Raw genomic sequence first — 18,473 nt, 5'->3', positions numbered from 1 at the left:
GAATAAATGATATATAGAATAGACCTGTTCCTGGGTTAGAGAACTCTACTACTTCATAATATATTGGATGGGCCAAGACCACACAGAGCCATAGATACAATGTATATAATAAATAATAATAGTAATTAATAAATACTTAGCTGATGTACAGCACTTTTGGTAACTAGATCTCACGTGGTATATGTGTCTGTGTATGGAATACGTGGCAAGGGGAGTGGTATGTTGGTTTTCTCTGCATTATTATGGGCTTTTCATATTCCCCACCAGTGGCTTTGCCATTCATGAGTCAGGCAGGTCATCCCAAACTAGTTCCAGTGAAATCCTTAGACTCCACCACCCCATCAAGTATGGAGTCGTTGCCCACATTCTCCACCAAATGTAATAACGTTGGGACTCACCACCACAGCGCCTCCTACTGGTTACTCCAGGAATTAGATCAGTCCAGTGGAGCATCCCCTCTTGGTGGTATCCCGCCCATTGTCTTGCCCTCGGTTGGCTTCTGAGCCCACGTCGCTCACCAACTCGCGGCGTCCTCTTCAGGACCACTGCCCTCCAGCAGTGCCCCTTAGTCCTTCCACACCCCCTTCCGGGGGGCGGGGGGTGTCAATCAGCAGTCTCTATGTCCAGCCACCGTGGTCAACCACACATCCCAAAGTCTAATCCCTCCTGTCAGGGACCTGGCGTGGTCTATAATGGCCGCTCCCTACAGCCAAGTGGCTGGATGTGCTGCAAGGGGGGAAGGGGGGGACCCAGGCCTGCCTTCTACTCTGGGTCCAGGCCCAGAGACCCTCTGGCAGCAGCCTCGCTGTCCTCCTTCTCTCCCCTCGTCTGTCAGCTTCCCTGGGCCGCTTCCCCTACGGACCCTTGCACCCGCAAATGCTGCAGGCAAAGTGGATGAGGTAATATCTTTTATTGGACCAACTTCTCTTGGTGAAAGAGACAAGCTTTCAGTTCCACAGAGATCTTCTTCAGCTCTGTGGAGCTCGAAAACTTGCCTCTTTCACCAAAAGAAATTGGTCCAATAAAAGATATTCTCTCCCCAACCTTGTCTCTGTCATATCCTGGGACCAACACGGCTACAACAACATGGCAAAAACAAATGCTACAGAAAAACTAGTTTAGGAATATTTAAGAGTGCTCAAAAAATCCGTTGGGACTATTGTTTGTATCATTCCACTTATACAGCCAGGCACTTTCATTTCATTGTCCTGAGTTCATTGTGTGGGGGGTGAGATGTGCTATTTTAAAGTAATTACTTGTGTATGTACAGGAAATGTATTACCGAACCAGGACTGTATCTCACCCATCCTGGGCCTCGGATAATTCTAGGGCAGGAGGGTTGGAAATGTCACATCTGGGAGTGGAGCAAAAAATACTATTTCTCAGAGCGGTTGATTTGTTTTCAGACAGAAGGTGTTTGAAGGCTGTTCAGGAGAGCAGATCTCACATGATCTTTATGTACATGCTGGTACAATGCCCATGGAGTGGCAGAAATTGGGCCATTGCATTACAGATGGTCAAACGTTTTCCAATGGAACATTTTACCATCGCAAAATGCCACTTCATTGAAATCAAAACTGTCCGTGGAAACATATCGATTTTGACAAAATTCGGTTTGGGGAAAAGAAATCCAATTGAAGTGTTTTGATAATGGAAAAGTTCAATCCCAACATTTTCAGAATGAACCATTTTGATTGACTTGAAGCTCATTTAAAAAAAAAAGTCATTTTGTGGAAAATGTCTAAATTTTAGTAGAACAAAAAATGTTTGAAATCATGGAATTTCCCACTAAATGGAAATCACAGGTCTTAAGGGGTCACTAAACCAGTAGCACTGTCGTTAATTAAATAAGTCACTTGTTTTGGACTCTAGAAACTGGGTTCTAGACTTACATCTGAGCTGCTAATCACAAGCCACTCTCTGTTTTCTCTTTCACAGTCTTGTCTATTTATAGCGTAAGCTTTTTACTAGGTATAGGTACAGCTCCTAGCACAATGAGGCCCCAATCTCAGTTGTGTCCTACAGATGCTACTTTAATACGAATAATAAATAAATTATTCCTTTGGTCTTGTGGCCAAGTGAAACCACTTTTCTAAACCTGTCTCTCAGAACTGGGAAGAATGGGAGGGAATCTCATATACGCCCCGCTGGGGATGACCAGTTTGGGGTAGGCACTTTCGCGCAGGATAAGCTGATACTAAGCACCCACACACACACACAGGCTGTAAAAACTTGCATTACAGACAATCTTAATAAAAAGGATCTACTTCAGCTGGTGCGTTTAATCCGCTTCAGACTCAGTGTTAGGGAAAGAGAGAAAAAAATATTCTGTCATTAAAACAGCCCTGTTTCCCTTCCAGCTAATAGGATTATTCAAAAATGTTTTAAATCAAAATCCCAAAGCCGGTTATTGGTTTTCAAATGAGACCGAGCCTTTCTTGTCTGCTTTGTTTTAGTTTGTTTCTTAATCTTTGCACTGGGCATTGAGTCAAGCAAACAATTAAAACCCTCTTTCTGAGTTATATAGGGCCCAACGTCAGATACCAGCTCCACAGCCTGGCAGCTTTCTACTGGACAGCGCAGGTAGAAAAGCATCATTTTGCCACTTGCAGGCCCCAGAGTTCAAGCCACTGTTCACAAGTGTTCCCTTAGGCACACAAATCCCATGGTGAGGAGGTGCTTGGTATAAAAACCCACACAGGTTTCTCTATTGCACTCATCACCATATGACCTAAGCACTTCACAGAGGCAAATGCATTTACCCTCTTAGCATCCAGGTGAAACAGGGAAGCTGCATTATCCCCATTATTCAGACAGGGAATTGAAGCACCAAAACTGATTTATCCAAGGTCACCTGAGAAGCATGTGGGAAAGCTAGGATGAGACACCTGAAGGGAACAAGGAGGCTCTATATGGCATGGGTGTGACTGATACTGGAATGCTGCATCCAGTACTGGTGTCCACATTCTGCAGGGGTGTTGAAAAATTGGAGACAGTGCAGAAAACCCACAAAAAAATGTATTCAAGAGCCGGAGAAAATGCCGTTCAGCAAGAGAGTTAAAGAGCTCCATCTGTCTAGCTTATCAAAAAGAAGATTGAGAGGGGACTTGATTACAGAGTGTAAGTACCATCATGGGGAGGAAATGCCAGGTACCAAAAGTCTGTGGCAGAGAGAGGTGTAGCAAGAACCAGTGGCTGGGAGATGAAGCCAGACAAATTCAAATGAGAAATTAGGCACAATTTTGTCATAGTGCAGGTGATTAACCATTGGAATCAACTACCAAGGGAAGTGGTGGATTCTTCATCTCTTGATGTCGTCACAGGGAGCCTGGAGGACTTTCTGGAAGAGATGCTTTAGCCAATCACCAGTCAGTGGGCCCAGTGCAGAGGTTGTTATTATTATGATCAGAGCACTTAGAAGCCCTGGTCATGCGTGAATTGTCATGGTTTGTATTATACAGGAGATGAGACGAGGTGATGACATAATCCCTGCTGGCCTTAAACTCAAGGAATGTAAGGATCACCTGACTCCCAGTCTACTGCCTTAACCCTAATGCCATCTTTCCTACGTACCCACTTGCAAGCTCAGACCTTGTCAGTGCCCACCATCTCCTGTTGAGTTGAATGCACTCCCGACCAGAGGTGGGCTCAAGCCATCACTTGTTGATGTGGATCCCAACAGAGTGTAAGTACTCTGTTTGGGGAGGTTTTTTGATCTGGGTTTTTAGTTCAATCCCTTGGAAAAAGAGAAGCCATTTGCAAAGCTCACCTCCAGATCTGGCTTTAGGTTTTGAACACACACACACATACACAAAAACAACAAGGAGTCTGGTGGCACCTTAAAGACTAATAGATACACAGAGACACACTTAATAGATCGAGGCAGTTTGGGCTGGGCTTTTTGCTTCAGGTTCAGTCTTAGTTCTAACCAGCCCCAGAAGCTGAGCTGCTCCAAGCCTCAGAATGACCTTCTCAGGAGCGCTTGTATCACACTGTGGATTAGTGAGCACAAGCGAATGGCAAATAGGCAGTGGCAGAAGACACGGGCTTAGCACATAGGCTCACCATTCCGGGCATGGTTCTGCAAGGTGCTGAGCACTTCCTGAGAGTTTGCTCAGTGCCTTCAACTGCAGACAGTGGGAATCGGAGAAGGAAGAGGCCCAAGCAGGATCCGGCCCTAAGACAGAAGGTAGATCACCAATGACAGACACCAGAAGCTACAGTGCTGCTGTGTGTACACTGCCACTGCTGGAGACTTGCACTAATTTACAAGCTAGTGTAGATATTGCAAATCTGACCCAACCTCTACCCTATTCTCCCACCCTGTAAACCTCTGTAAAGCTAAGGAGTTTCCCATTTCCTACTTTATCTCTGTCATTACAGTCTGCAGATGGATCTGATCTGCACTGGCGATAATGATAGAAAATTACAGTGTAATAAGATAATGGGGTTTATTTATAGAATTTGCTTCCCCATCACGCCCACAGGATATATGTATACACACACATACACAGAGCTTTTTATATATACATATTCTCATAAGTGCCTGGGTTTGTGGCAGTGAAATGCAACCTGAGAGAGCCAGCAATGGTCCTGAAATAGTCAGATATCACCTGGAATGATGCCGCGGCATTATATCACAAATAAAAAATAATAATAATAAATATAATCGTAGAAATGTAGGACTGGAAGGGACTGCAAGAGGTCATTGAGTCCAGCTGGCTGTGCTGAGGCAGGACCAAGTAAACATAGACCATCCCTGACAGGTATTTGTCCAACATGTTCTTATAAACCTCCAATGATGGGGATTTCACAGCCTCCCTAAGTAACCTGTTCCCTGCTTAACTAGAAAGCTTTTCCAAATATCTAACCTAAATCTCCTTTCCTGTAAACAAAGCCGCTTACTTCTTGTCCTACCCCTAGTGGACATGGAGAACAATTGATCACCGTCTTCTTTATAACAACTCTTAACGTATTTGAAGACTATCAGGTCCCCCCTGAGTCTTCTCTTCTCTAGACTAACCATGCCCACTTCTTTCAACCTTTCTTCATGTTTTCTAAATTTTGTAATAATAATATGCTTATATTAATTAATAGCAATTAATATAAGCATATTTCCCTGCTTCTTTTCATTCCTGAGGGTCCCAAAGCACTTTAAAAGCTTAAGTTGACATACAAACTGCAGCATATTTAGGGATTAGAACTGAAATGAAGCAACTGATTAACAGCCAGACTATACAGCAGTTTTCGGGACCTATATCTAGGTGAAGCAGCAAAGGGAATTTAGGGAGGTGGAAGGTAACTAGCTGTGGTGGCGTGTGGTCAGGACAGGAGAGCTAACGTCCTAATTCTTATCAACGTTTTTCTCTTGAGGATTGTATTTTTGATTGCGCAAACTGTGTGTTCATGGTATGTTCCTTGGTTGGTTTTTTAGTCATCAGGGAGGGTTTTCTGAAAATTAATTCAACTAAACTAAAAAGAACGAATAAAATAACATAAAACTGAACTATACATAATTAACCACTGGGACAACCTCCCGAGGGTTGTGGTGGGTTCTCCATCCCTTGCACTCTTTAAAACAAGGCTGGGTGTCTGTCTAGAAGAGATGCTGTAACTCAGACAGATGGCCTGGGCTCCATCCAGAAAGTCTCTGATTAGAAGGAACTTCCAGTAAGAAATCACATACTGAAATGGCCATTTTATTTATTTGATGGTTTGTTTTGGCAAAGCACAAGGGCAACTGAGCATGTGCAGTGACCCCCTGCTGGATTTTCTAGCTATTCACTCAGACACAGTAACAGTCACATGGTCTCGTTTCAGCCAAAGGGGATTGAAGGGAAAAGGTGCAAACAGGACTTGATCCAGCTTCCACTGATGTCAAGGGCAGTCAAGGAAAAGATTTGCAAGCAATTTTGTGAATCCTAAGTCACGTCTCTATTCAGCCATGTCCACCCCCTTTCCTGGATCCATTTTTGAGCTGTAGGTTCTTTGCGGAAATTTTTGTAAACAAGACACAAAATTCTTTTCTGTTTTTGTTTGGTTGGTTGTTGGGAGGGAGGTTTGGGGGGGGACAAAATGAAATATGGTCTGGGTGGAAGTAGCATCCAATGAGAGAACAAAAGCGACACCATGTGATGTCTAGTAGACATCAGCTGGAGAATTCCAAATAATTTGCCAGCTCTTCGGGGCAGGGACCTTCTTTTTTGGTCTGGATTTGTGCAGCATCTAGCACAGTGGGAATCTGGTCCATGGCTGAGGCTCCTAGGTGATATTGCCACGCTTAACCATTAATTAATAACAGACGAGATATTTACCATGCATCCGCCAGCCCAAGTTTGTTGCCATAAACCTTCCATCAAAGTACACAGACATTTGTAAAATTTGAGATCTGCTCTTGGGTGGTGCCCAACAGGAAAAAAGGGCTGCATTGGTTGCTCCTGGCGACTAATTTGACCAGCTCCAGTTGGAGGGGCATCGCTATTGCTGGTGAGGTGACCTAGCACTTACCTCAGCAGCGTGGTGTGTGCTGGACACCTCCCCTGCATGCTGGGGTGAGTGAATCCATCCCCTGGGGCTGCCAAGCAACTCCACAGGGGCTGGCCCCATATGGAGGAGTGCTGGAGCACACACAGTGGGGATCCCTTGCCTTGCCCCTGTCCTCCCCCTCTCCAGCACCGCCCTGCTCAACATCAGAGAAACTCCCTGCAAAGCTGGACTCGGAAGCGCTATGAGCTCCCCCAGGTCCAGCCCCTTCTCACACAACAGAATCATGGCCCCGTGCAGAGCCAAAATACATGCGCCAGTGTGGAACCAGGGGCTGGACTGCCCCCCTTAAATATCCTCACCCCACTAGCACCCTCTGGAGCTTTCCCCAATCCACGCACGAGTGAGCTGGTGGAACGGGCACTCTATAGTGCAGGTGAGCCCCCTGCCCAGTGGAACGGGCACACTGCAGCATGCGTGAGCCCCCTGCCCAGTGGAATGGGCACACTGCAGCACAGGTGAGCCCTCTACCCAGTGGAACGGGCACACTGCAGTGTGGGTGGCAGTGTGGGTGAGCCTGAAGGGGCACACTGCAGCACGGGTGAGCCCCCTGCCCAGTGGAACGGGCACACTGCAGCACGGGTGAGCCCCCTGCCCAGTGGAACGGGCACACTGCAGTGTGGGTGGCTGGCAGTTCTGCTGCAGTTAGACTCTGCACGTTATTGTTATTCCTAATTTCTGTGGCACTTAAAATACAGAAATTAAAACTCAAAGCGAGAACAGAATCAATCTGTTAATCAAACTCAAAATGAAAAAACTCCAAATGCTCTGATAAGGAACAACCTGGCTTTGTGCCTTAATGAAGCCGGAGCTACTGGGACAGAACAGCACGCTGATTAAAGTGGTAGCAATGCTGTTAAATCTACATCTCCGTGAGATAGTGTAAGTTCCAGCTCTCCAGATACTACAGCTCCCCTAATAATAACCAGTATACAACCGACTCCACGAGCTATGAGTCACTTTATTCCAGGCCCAGTACAGCACCAAGAATAGACCACAAATGCATTATACCTGGCAAGAGCACTGGAGACTGACTCTCTCTTACACCAATGTCATTCTGTGACTTCAGTGGTGTTACTCCAATGTACACCGGTGTAACTGAGAGCAGAAATCGGAGCCAGCTGTGTTGCATGGCTACATGGAAAAAACGTGACTAAGGTTTCCCGTTGCTGAAATTTGACTCATTTTGACAGTCGTTTGCAGGTGGGGCTGGGTTTAAAAAAAAAAAAAAAAAAAAACATGCACCCAACAGGCCAAAGCTCTTTTGAAGATGCAGCTGCTTATTTTGATACCTAACTGCGGGCGGAGCTCTTATGAAAGTCTGGCCCCAATTGTAGGTTCCAAGCTCTTTTACAAATGCTTGACATAGTCATTTACTAGGACACCGCATCTGGGATTCACAATAACAGGGTTCTGTTCCTAGCTCTGCTATTGACACGCTCGGTGACCATGGATGAATCACTGTACTGCTCTCTGCCTCAGTTTCCCCATGTGTAAAATGGGGTTAATGGCACTGCCCTACTTTCATAATGCACTCTGAGATCTCTGATGCTGCAGGTGGGTCCTATCAATCTATCAAAGGGCCTTCTTCACCATCATTAGATGCATTGTTCCCTGGCACTTCATTAAGATGTACTTCTACAGCTCCTAACAAAATGGTGTCAAGAGGCCTCTCTAGCTGTATGCGAACTAGGCAGCTGTTTAGGGTGGCAGATTTGGCCTGTCCATCCCTTCATCTTGACAGAGGGGCAACCAGGCCAAATTTGAGTGGCATTGAAACTTTGTGCGCCTGGTTGCGACACCACTCACTCAGACGGAGGGCGGTAAGGACAAATCTGCCACTCTAGGGCTAGGAGGAGCGGGGGCAGCACTGAAGTTTTGCCTAGGGCAGCAGATTGTCTTGAGCAGCCTCCGATACAGTCCTGTTGGTGGGGTTCCTAGGTGCTATCACAATACAAATAAGCAAGAAGATGGATTTTTCATGGCATAGTCCAGGCATAGTTTCTCGTGAATAATACATCTTGACACCTCAGAAAGGAAGTGAGCGGGGTCTCTGGGCGCACCACACTAGCAGTCAGGACCCCTGTATTAAACACACCACCTCCAGCCACGGGAAAGGAAACAGAGGCCTCTCTCCTGTCATCTGAGTGGAGATGCAATTATTTTCACACGGCTGCTGTGCTTCTCCGTAGAGCGAGCTGTGCTCGGGGAGATCAAAGCCATCCATGCTCACCTCTGATCAGGAAAGCGGAGCAAAGCTTCCTTTAAGGTGCAGGGAAATAAAGGGAGATCAAAAATAAAATAAGATCAAGTGGGGGCTTTGAGCTGGGGAAAGGGGGGGGGAGAGTCCTGGGCTGATTCCCCTTCAACAATACATCACCTATAATCACTTCCTTTCCATCACCTGTGCAGCCAGAGCTCCTGCTTCCATATCTGCTGGGCAATGAGATACCTAATAGCTCCCCCTAGTGGAAGGTCGTTGCAGCCCATGTGGCATATTGGCTGCTGAGGTGCTCCCTTGTAGTGCAGTGTGGCTGTGAGACTGTACAGCAACTGTAAACCCATGTTTACACTGCAGTGTGGAGGCTCAAGCGCAGGCCTGGAAACACTAAGGGTACATCTCCACAGCAAAAAAAAATTAATCCCACGGCACAGAGGCTCAGAGCCCAGGTCACATGGCTTGGACTTGTGGGGCTAAAAATCAGAGTGTAGACACTGAGCGTAGGCTGGAATCGGAGCTCCGAGATCCTCCCCTATCGCTGGGTTTCAGAGCCTAGACTCCAGCCCGAGCTCAAGCATCTACGTGGCTATTTTTGCCCTGTAGCCCGAGCCCTGCAAGCCTGAGTCGGTTGACCTGGTCTCTCGCTGCTGCAAGGTTTTTTGTTTTGTTTTTTTGCTCTCTTGGCATAGCTTTAGTCCACTAGCCCAGGTCCCACAGTCCCAGGTTTACAATGCAGTGTAGACATAGCCTTAATCTACCTGGCAATTCAGCTCCATGTTTGTAAAATGAGGCTAATACTTAACAGGGGGTGAGGGAGAGAATCAAAGCTATTAGTGAGCGTGAGGTGCTCCAATACCCCAGTAATGAGCTGCACCTCCAGACAGAGAAGTCCCTTCGGTACCTCTGCGAAACTCCTGAAGTCAGATTGCTGGGAGCAGCATCTGTTTATCTACAGCCTTCCTTATGCGTTATTTTTCTTTCCATTCCCCCTCGCATGCGCTGCGACCATTCCACTTACAAGCAATAATGAATTAATTAAAGAATCGATAGGGTGTAAGCGTTTCTTCTCTCCGATTTCTCTCCTCTGGTCAGGCTCGCGTGGCCCGTGTACACAGAGAAGGCCAGGTAGCTCTGCTGGCAAAGGCTCCTTCTCCCTTAGAATTTAGTTATGATCTATATTCAAATGACAGTTTAATGAGCTTTTTCCTATTTCCAGAAACCTTATCACATCATTAAAGCATAGAAATGAATAATACATCTAGCAGCTGGATTAAGCTGAACTCCAGACCTGATGCATCTTCAAAAGGAGGAGAGAAGAGAAGGGGGAGTAGGGGAGAGAAAAATTGGATGAGGGGGGTAATGGAGGGTGGAGGGGAAATGCTGGCACATTTGCTCTGGTTTCTAGCACACTCCACACTTTTACACCTCTGAGGCAGCCTAAGGAGTTGACCCCACCAGGAATAACCCCTGTGCCGGGGACCTCCCACCCAGGCACAGTGTTGGTATAAGGACTCTATGCCTGCCCTGGATCCAGGCCCAAGGAGGAAGGGGCATGTTGGGGGCAGGGACTGGGAGGGAGGGGTCATGGCTGGGATGCACGGCCCTCTGACTAGTCTGTGGTTCCCAGAGGATGGTGGGAAGCAATGCACATATTAGAGAAGCCCTGAGGCTCCAGGCTCCAGGGAGAACAAGGGCTAAAGACTCCTTGATCCCTCCCCAAATGCAGGTGTGTTGTAACTGAGAGTCAGACTCTCCATCTGGAACTTCCGCAGTGTGTCCCCGTTCCCCTCTAGTGGCTGGCCCACATGGAGGATAAAAGCCTTCTAATGCTGTTAGCTAATGGAGTTACCCCTTTAGCTCAAGTGCTAGAGATTTGTGCCTTGGCACTGAAATCCCAGGTTTTGGATAGTACTGGCACCCTGTGCTGGGCCAGGGAGGACCATAACTACAGCTGGTCAGGAATTTTCCATCAGAACGATTTTCCAATGGAAAATGTACTTTCCCACAAAATTGAAATTCTCTTATTTTGATGAGAATTTCTGAATTTCTATTGGGAAAATTGAAATGAAATATTGATTTTGGCCCAGTTTGACCTGAATTGTAATATTTTGGGTTTTGAACTGACCTGAAATATTTTGTTTCAAATCAATTCAACACAACATTAAATTGCATTTTCCTATCATGGTGCATTGCCTTGTGGGAGTTGTAGTTCTAGTCCCCATTCTCTTCTATGGGCCAGGCACCCAGGTGGACTACATCTCCCTTAAACCAATGTACTTGATTGCATGCCGGCAGATGTGTGGTGCACCATGGGAGTCACACGATTTAGTGTGCATTATGGGAAATGTAGTCTGGCCTGGACGACTGACCCATTGAGGAGAATAGGGGGCATAAGGTCTCAAACTACAACTCCTATAGGACAATGGGTCAATATAAGGAAATGCAGTTTAAGGCTGAAAGAACTTGAAACAAAGTTTTAACAAACTAGAACAGAACATTTCAGCTTTGATCGAAAATGTTTTTGATCAAAAAAATGTTTTGACATTTCCAAATGGAAAATTTGGGGAATTTCAGTTCTGCAGAAAATTTGGAAATTTCAACTTTTCGTCCCATTTTGTGACAAAATTGAATTTCCCGCAGGAAGGAAATTCCAGATTTCGCTCAGCTCTAGGCATAAGACAAGCACTTGCCCCGGTGCACAGCACAGCCTGATCTTCCTCTGTACCCTATTATCTGCATTAGTCACTTCTTTGTCCCTCCCCACTGTCAGTGTAAGAGCCCTCTGGCTCTGCAGCTCTCACCACCTTCTACAGCCTCCCTGTTCTCTCTTCAATTCGCCGCCTCATTTCAAACCACCGCTGGAGACGGATATTTTCCTCCTTGGCATGTCCCTCTTCATTTCTCTCACTTCCTGGTCTGGCCTTTAATATTTATTGTTTGTATTCTCACAGCACCAAGGAGCTCTAATCATGGACCAGGAAACCCACTGTGCTAGGCGCTGTACAAACACAGAACAAAAAGACACTCCCTGACCCACAGCGCTCACAACCTGTGTGTAAGACAAGAGACAAAAGATGGGGGAGCCCAAGTGAATAATGAGACAGTACTGGCCAGCCCTATGGGCAGCAGTCTCACCACACCAGCGGGCTAGCCATTGTCAGGTGTTTTGTAGGCATCATAGCTAAGGAAAGTTTTGAGGAGGGATGTGAAGATGAATAACGAGGTAGCTTTGTGGATGTATCCAGTGAGCTCCTCCCAAACACAAGGGCCATGAAATTGTTGGGCAATGAAAGCTGGCCCCATGGTCTGATGAGAGGTGAGACTCAACAGCTCGGTAGAGAATGAGAGAGGGGTGGGGATTGACCATAAAGGGCCTTGAAAGTGAGGACAAGCGGCTCACGTTTGGGGCGACAGAGAAGAGGGCACCAGTGGAGGGACGAAAAGAGAGGGGTGACGTGGTCAAAGCGCCGGGCTAGGGAAATGATCTCTGCAGCAGCATTCAGAAGGGATACGAGTGCGGCAATGTTGCATTTGTGAAGGCTGGAGAGCAGGTGGTGGCACTAAGTGACACATGAGATGTTGAGAGCTTGGGGGAATGTCACATGCAATACTTAAAGTTCCCTGTAGCTGCATCATGAAGTCTCTAAGGCGTTTGGGGATACAATTGATAGGTCAGATACTCATCAGAGCCAGGCTGGGCTGGGTTTGTAGAGGGAGGACCTAGTGTACATAGCTCCCTGTTTTACACATACATGCTAGTCACATTTTCATGTCCGCCGAGCACTTCTCTCTTGCAAAACCAGAGATGCTGCCAAAATGAGCTCCTGCTATCAGGACTGTATAGGCTCACGCTGGTGCTCCCTGGACTTCCTCTGGAAGCTCCTGTCCTTACTTAACCCTTTGGAAATTGACTGATTTTAAGTGGTCAGAGGGGTCTGGTGCGGGCACTGAGGAGTCACTGTTGCTTAGCAATTCTATAGCACCTTCCACTCAGAGATCCCAAAGAGTTTTATGAAGGTAGGTGAGTATTAATATTCTTGTTTTCAAATGGAGAAACTGAAGCACGGAGTTGGTGACTGAACTAGGAACAGAATCTAGTCATCCTTGATTGTGGCTCATATTCTGGTCCAGTTCCTTTTAAGCTGCTGGTATCATTATTCTACTTATGTCCCTCATTCAGAGTCTCTGTCCCGGCATGTGGGCCTCAGCAGGGTGAGAATTTTGCAGTCCCTGCAACCTGCCTTGATGGATAATAAAAGGCTGAATTTCTGCCTGGGATGCTTCTCTAAATGGCATCAACACCAACCGTGAACAAGCTGCTCACTGGACTGACTCCTGGGGAACAGCCACAGAAGAACATGTTCATTTTCAGCTCATAATTTTCTTCTAGTTTTTCCCCATTGTGGTGGGAGGCAGGATGGAGAGCCTGACAAGAACACAGACAAAGCACCGAGAACATGCACTATCTGTGCTATCTCAGCTGCCAACATCCTCAGGTGCTTTCCGCAGCTTGGCGCACTGCAGTGCCTGCTAGCCAATTGACCATGCTGTCCAAGCTCTGAGATTGCAGCCTCTTTAGGACGGGAATGCCTCTTACTTTATATTTGTTAAGTGGCCTGTACATTTCCAGTGCTATAGCAATACATACTAAGGGTAACAATCCCCTACTAAGGGGCCTCATCAGGAATTGAACCCCAAGCCCTGCAGCACTTGATCCTAAGTTTGTTGACGCTAATGGAAAAACTCCAAATAGGTTTTGGATCAGGTCCTAAAACCATGAGCTTCTACCACTAGTGATAAAGGAGTAATGCCATTAGCTATTAGCAGTAGTATGCTCTTATACTCAATGTGAACCAATCGATAAAGGGAGATATGACACATTTTGCAAGTGTGTTCCATTGGCGTATAATTAATCCTGCACGTCAGTACAAACTAGACAGACATTGTATTGCCTATATATATGTCCCTCTTTATATGCCTCCACATAAAGTTCCATTAGCACTGAGAGATATGGAGCAAAAGCTGAAGTCAACGAGTTGATAAAAATAGATTATACTGAGCAAATCTGCATGCCAACTGACCGGGATAATAGGCAGTAATACAGCTAAACAAGTTATGGGTTTGTCCAGACCTAAAGATTTGAAATGCTCATCAGATATGAGAACTACCCTGGGAGAGCAGATGAGGAGGTTATCTCTGGACTTCAAACTGCAAGAGTATTTTCAATGTTGGCTGCAAGCTAAGAGTTTGGCAGGTTCAGTACGGAGTGTGCAGATTTGCACCGTTAATTCCCCGTTGGTAGGATTCCCTTTGGGATTGCCTCCACACCTGAGAGGCTCCAAGCATCCCGTCGCAAGTCACTGAGGATCTGGACTGAGTGGATGTAACTGTTGATGAGCTGGTGACTTGGAGTACAATTGGCCAGCAACACCTTGAGGAACTGGGTAATGTTCTACAGCATGCCAGAGAAAAGAGCCTTAAATGGAAGAGGAACAAAGACCAGGTCAGGATGAATAAAGTTAGTTTAGCAGGTCACACTGTTTGCTCCTCCTTGAAAACTAACCGACTCGTTAAACTGCATGTCTGTGAAAAGCAAGGGGACACAGTAGGTCAAAGCCTGAGTTCCTCACCTCCAGAGACCTGAGTTCATATCATGGCTAAGTCCTCAGCCTACATCTTCATATATGTTTGTTTGTGTCACAAAAACACCCTATAATTCTGCTTGATTGGCAGCTGTTGGTGAAGGGGTTCAGGGCTATAACAGCAAGGCTGTTTCAGGTCAGGTTTGAAGTACGTTAGCAGAGCTGAAAGGCGGAGGGATGCCAACAGAACAGTAGGGGGTGCTGTAGGTCAGAATTGAGGTACATTAGCAGAACTATGTATGGGAAGATACCGTCTCACCCAGTTGTTTTACTCAGTAATAGCCTTGCCCTGGGCATCTATACAGGGGTGGCCTGAAAAGGGTTAACTGTCAGGTCTGGGAGTCTGATTTCTCTCCAGATTATTTGTCTGGGGGAGGGGGATGGGGGGGAGTTTGTGTGACCTGCAGTCTGCACTGAACATTAAGGTCAGGCAATGTATGGAGCCTCTAACAATCAGATACTTCTTCCCTTGTTCATGCACTCTAACCCCTACCCTGATGAGGTCTTTTGAGATTTCTATTATGTGCACTCAGTCCTGAAGCCTCTACAATTTTATGTCCTATCAGCTTCTTTCCCCAACTGTCCTCCTTCCATACACACACACACATTACACAGTAATAATTCTATCAAGTGACTGGGGCATAGATTGTCTCCAAACAACTAGGCTCTGTGAGCGAACTCCAGAAACAAGCCCCTTCCTTTCCTGCCATATCGTCCCTGACTTGCTGCTCCTCGATTTATCTGTGAACTCTGTGTATTAATTAAAGCAGCCAGGCATCCCTTTGGAACTGTTTCCCACCAGCACCACCACTGGCTGCAGTCTCTCCACTACTGCTGCTGATCCCTTCAGCACCTTGTCCCAGCCAGCGCCTACTCTGTGTTTCACCGATGGACGGGAGAATGATGGGGAATTGTTAGCAGCACCCATGTAATGGCTCATGGCCAAACACATGCAAGAACCATGTTGAGAGGGGATAGAACCCAAGACCACGGGCGTGACTCAAAGCCCTTTAAACCCAGAGTCCCATTGCGAGACTTGGGATCAGGCCCCAAAACACAAGCTGTTACCATTTGAACGAGTCACTGACAGGTAGTTGTAGTCACGGGGGTCAGCTACTAGAGGGAGACATGTCCAAAGGCACTATCCACCCAGTTACCACTGCATCTGAGCACCTCAGTCTTTAATGTACTTACCCTCACAGCACCCCTATGAGGTGGGGCAGCACTGTTATCCCCATTGTACAGATGGGGAGTTGAGGCACAGAGAGGTGAAGTGACTGACCTCAAATGTCTCTAGCAGAGCTGGGAATTGAACCTGTATCTGTTGAATCTCAGGTTAGTTCCTTAACTACTGTAACAGCCTCCCACTAAACCAATATGTCATATTAACATAGCACAGATTGACTTCAAGAGTGCAATTCTCCCATGTGCAGAAGGCCAGCACAAGTCCTATGCCCCATTTTCCTCCCCGTAGGCCAACATGGCACCTAACTGGTGTCTAGGCCTTGGGCTGGCCCTCTGCCTGGGGTGACTTTCACCCTAAGTGCAGATGTAGGCAGCAAAGCCCTGCTGTAACAGGGACACTCGTACGTTAGTGTGAAAGCAGTTCCCAGGGGTTGCAGTTGGGTTATGGGTGGAGTAAAATACTGCTCAGCATGCGTAAGAGTGGGATAATCTGGCTCTTAATGATACCGTCTGCTGTCAGCTGTTTTTGCAAGTTGAAAAAGCATGGGGCAGATTCATTGCTGGTGTAATTCCATTTGTTTTAGTTACATCATGAATGAATTTGGTCCTGATGTATATTTCTAATTGCTACAGCTGCCACTTCCACTAGAGTTTGATTTGAATACCTATGGATATTCTGTATAGGATCCCACTACACATTCCCTCCTCCACCTCTACTTAATTTAGACTAGAGCATCCTAATGTGAGAGGATTACTCTCTTGGGGATTGAACTAGGAACCCCTAAAGTTAAACATGTGAGCTGTTACACCTTGAGCTACAGAGGCAACACTTTTATGCAGCAGCTCTAACAGACTTTATATGCTGTAAACTGGGCAAAGAGCAGGAGACATAACACACATTCATGAGTTATGCCATGTGGCTGGACCACATAGAGGTTTCCGAGTCAGCTACATTCTTTGACCTAACTTAGCTGTCTCTTACAGCTCAGCTGATAGAGGCTCATGGTTTTAGATCTACACACCAGTGAGTTATACTAATACTCGCCTTCTCTGTAAGGAAACAGTGAATATTTTTAACGAAATGTCATTAAAATTTTTACAATTTAATTCTGGGGCCATTTTGCAGCCAGGAAAAAAAAGGGGGTGTTTTGTAAAATTTGTAAAAAGCAGTTTTACATTGGAATGTGCAAAATGTCACAGTTTTGTGTGACAATCTTCAATGGAAAAATATTTAAAAATTTAAAATTTGAAACGTGTGCCTGATTGGCTGAAAAGTAGGACCATTCCAGAGTGAAGTAACAAATCATTTTCTCTTCCAAATGGTCCTATGTTCAAAGCTAATCCCCTCAAATTTCTCTGGTGTGTGTGTAATTGGATCAACGGATTGATTGGTGAGGAGTATTTCTCACAGTCTGACTTCTTAGATCAACAAAAAGTCTAATCCTGCCTCTGAAGTCAATGAGAGTTTTGCAAAACCAGGCCAAAGATGCGGGGCTTGATTTGGATCTTAATTACACTCTGAGATCTTCCAATGGAACAGGCTAGAGAAGAGCTATTAATTATTATATTAACCCATCACTTAACAAACAGGTAAACTGAGGCCCAGAGAAGTTTAGTAACTCAGCTAACATCTCTCAGCTAATCCATGGTAGAAGAGCACCCAGCTCTTCGGCCCCAGGCTTGAAATATTAGACTTTGCCTAAAGACCTGGGCTAGTTATAGAGCCTGCCTTGGTCCATATCTGCACTTTTCAGGCTGCTTCGGGAGACGTGAGAGGGAAATCTGCCCCCACTCCAGCTTCTCTTACTAAGAGTTTTTTCCTTCTTCACTCAAACCCAGGGAAAGATGCTGCAGCACTTGGATTCAATAAGCGAACTTGGGAGAGGCACAATGCTAAACCAAGACACAGCCCAGGCGGCCAGCTGTGTGGAGAGCTAATCTCTTCACCTCTCAGCCGGAGATGGAATGACGTGGCCAGGGGGAAAAGAGGGATGAGCAGCAAATGGGAACAAAAATAAGGCACAAAGGAATAAAAACCAGTTGCCTGCCCCTTTCCCTTTCCCAAATCCTCCACCATTCATCCGGGGATAGGAGTGAAGAACTAACTCCTTGGTCAGCAGGCGCCTGGAAAGGGACCGTGCTTGGGGCTGGGACTGGGCACACTCTTCGGTCTCAAGACAGGACCAGGGAGAGAGGCCTCAGGGATGAAACACAGTGGGGAAGAGATCAGAACACTGAGCCCACTCCGAGTCACCTATGGCCAGCGCTGGTGCCAGCCAGCCTACGGCTCATAGTCCATCACGCTGGCCCCCTCAAGTGTGTGCTAATGCTCTCTTCCTTTCCCCTGGAGTTCTCTTGTTATTTATCCCCTATATTCAGAGCTGGCCCCCATGGCCAGATCCTCAAATACCTTGGAATTTGCCTGGAATTTGCCCCTGGTTCATAAGTTTCCTGCTATCCCTCCCACTGGGGTGAAGGTGACTCTGTGTCTGGGCAGCTTGGGTGATAAATAAGACTTTGCCCAATCCAGCCAGCCTTACTGCATTTTCACATGGGCATCACTCCCTTGTCCTGCTCCCTATCCTTGTCTCTGGCCTGCTCCTGCTCCATTACTGTGACCCACCTCAGCATGTAATCTCCACTTATGCCCTTCACCCCATCACTGTGGGGACCTTTTCTGCTGTTTACCCATAATCCAGACCTCACCCAGGCACTGGTGAATCACCCCCCCACACACACACATCATCAATCATCAGCATCTTCCTCCTAGGACCATTGGGAGGCAGTGTGGTCTAGTGGCTAGAGTAGTGGATACTAGAACACAGGACATCTGCATTTTATTCTGGGCTCTGCCACTAGCCTGTGGGGTGACCTTGGAGAGA

This window comes from Malaclemys terrapin, chromosome 15 (genome assembly GCF_027887155.1).
Source record: "Malaclemys terrapin pileata isolate rMalTer1 chromosome 15, rMalTer1.hap1, whole genome shotgun sequence".
NCBI classification, from domain to species: Eukaryota; Metazoa; Chordata; order Testudines; family Emydidae; genus Malaclemys; species Malaclemys terrapin.
Note: the sequence above shows the minus strand (reverse complement) of the source record.